The sequence below is a fragment of the Camellia sinensis genome, chromosome 7 (assembly GCF_055761805.1).
Source record: "Camellia sinensis isolate YWXY chromosome 7, ASM5576180v1, whole genome shotgun sequence".
Classification (NCBI taxonomy): Eukaryota; Viridiplantae; Streptophyta; class Magnoliopsida; order Ericales; family Theaceae; genus Camellia; species Camellia sinensis.
Window position 1 is genome coordinate 84,051,311 of NC_138967.1, and position 1,954 is coordinate 84,053,264.

The 1,954-nt window shown below is 37.4% G+C and overlaps 1 pseudogene; it reads right to left on the minus strand.

Moving 5' to 3' along the window:
• Window positions 1-707: 707 nt before the first annotated feature.
• LOC145795918 (secreted RxLR effector protein 161 pseudogene) lies at window positions 708-1,451 on the minus strand (annotated as a pseudogene).
• Between the last annotated feature and the right edge of the window lie 503 nt (window positions 1,452-1,954).

The following is a 1,954-nucleotide window of genomic DNA, read 5'->3' on the forward strand; positions in this document are numbered from 1 at the left end:
TATCAGTGGAAATATGATAGCATAAAGAGCAAATGTAATGACTCAAAAAAATAAAATAAAATAAAATAAAGGAAGGGAATATATTCTGATGATGTTTTTTGTGGTGGTGGAAATTATTTGAGAGGGTTGCTCACTTTCGGTGGAAGAAAATTATTAAAGAGAAAATAATACACTCTCTTGTCTCTCTCATGGGGTATGAGGAGAGGTTTGAATATTAATATATCTCCTTCTCTCTCTCTTCTTAGTTATAACTTTTTCTCATCATTCTTCTGGGAGTTCTCATCAATGGTGTCTGAGATCGTTGTTATAATGCAGACCAGCTCTATTTGCAGATCCTTTCTCTGTCCGGTTGTTCTTTCATATCGGTCAAGAGCTTGCCTTATTTGGTACAGTTGGGTCAGACTTGTTGGAGATAAAAATGAATAACACTGAAAACAGAGGCAAAAACCAAGAAAACAGAGGCAAGGAAATATATAAAATCTGAACTCTTGGGTCCTCTTATTCAAGTTAAAAATACTGAAGCAAATATGCCTATATATAGGCTTACAAACTAAGCTACCAGAACAAATTTTATGTACCACTAAGGCACTAACTTAGACCACTACAGCCACTAGCATAATATCAGCAACAACTACCCAATTGACTAAACAGACTCAGAAAAATACGGACACTACTAACAACCTGAAAAGACCAAGTCAGATTTTGAATCATTCTTCAACACTCCCTCTTGATTCAAAGTTGCAAATGCCAAGAAAAGCTCTGAAGTAGAAAAACTTTTCTTTTGACAAAGACTTCGTCAGTATATCAGCCAGCTGCTCATGAGTGCTACAGTACTTCAAAGTTACCTCCTTCTTCGCAACCAAATCACGAATGAAATGGAGACGCAAATCTATATGTTTTGTTCTGCTATGAAATGCTGGATTTTTTGTCATAAAGATGGTTGCCTTGTTGTCACAAAAGATCTCCGTTGCTCCATTTTGCCTTTGTTGAAGTTCAGCCAACATTCTTCTTAACCATATGGCTTGACAAGCTGCTGAAGTGGCTGCAACGTACTCAGCTTCTAAGGACGACAATGCTACTGTGGCTTGCTTCTTTGAGCTCCATGTGATTACTCCTGATCCAAGAGTAAAAACATTTGCTGAAATACTCCGCCTATCATCCAAAGAACTTGCCCAATCGCTGTCCATGAACCCACATAATTTGAAATTGAAAACTTTTGAGTACCAAATCCCATAATCCATAGTTCCAGCGATGTAACGAAAGACCCGCTTCGCTGCTCCAAAATGAAGCTTTGAAGGATGTTGCATAAACCTGGAAATCATACCAACAGAAAATGCAATATCGGGTTGAGTGTGGATTAGATAAATTAAACCACCAACCAAGCTTCTGAACCTGCTAGCATCAGCCATTTCTGCCCCATCTTCACATTGTAATTTTTCATTGATATTCATGGGTGTAGTTGCTGATTTACAATTAAGCATGCCAAATTTATTAAGAAGATCCTTGGCATATTTTCTTTGGGAAATAAAAATTCCATCTTCTGCTTATTGGACCTCAAGGCCAAGAAAATAATGCAGCAAACCCATATCAGACATTTCAAACTCATGCATCATACGTGATTTAAACTCAGCCACAAGAGAACTAGAGGAGCTTGTATAAACGATATCATCAACATAAAGACAAATAATGATGAAATCATTGTTACCTTCCTTCTTCATGTAGAGAGTGGGCTCATTCTCACTTCTCAAGAATCCATTTTGCTGAAAGTATCCATCAATTTTGGTATACCATGCCCAAGGAGCCTGCTTTAATCCGTACAACGCCTTTCTCAACTTGTACACCTTTGTCTCTTTGCCTTCAATCATGAAACCTTCTGGTTGAGTTACATAAACTTCCTCTTGTAGATCTCCATTTAGAAAAGCTAACTTCACATCAAGTTGATAAATAGGCCATT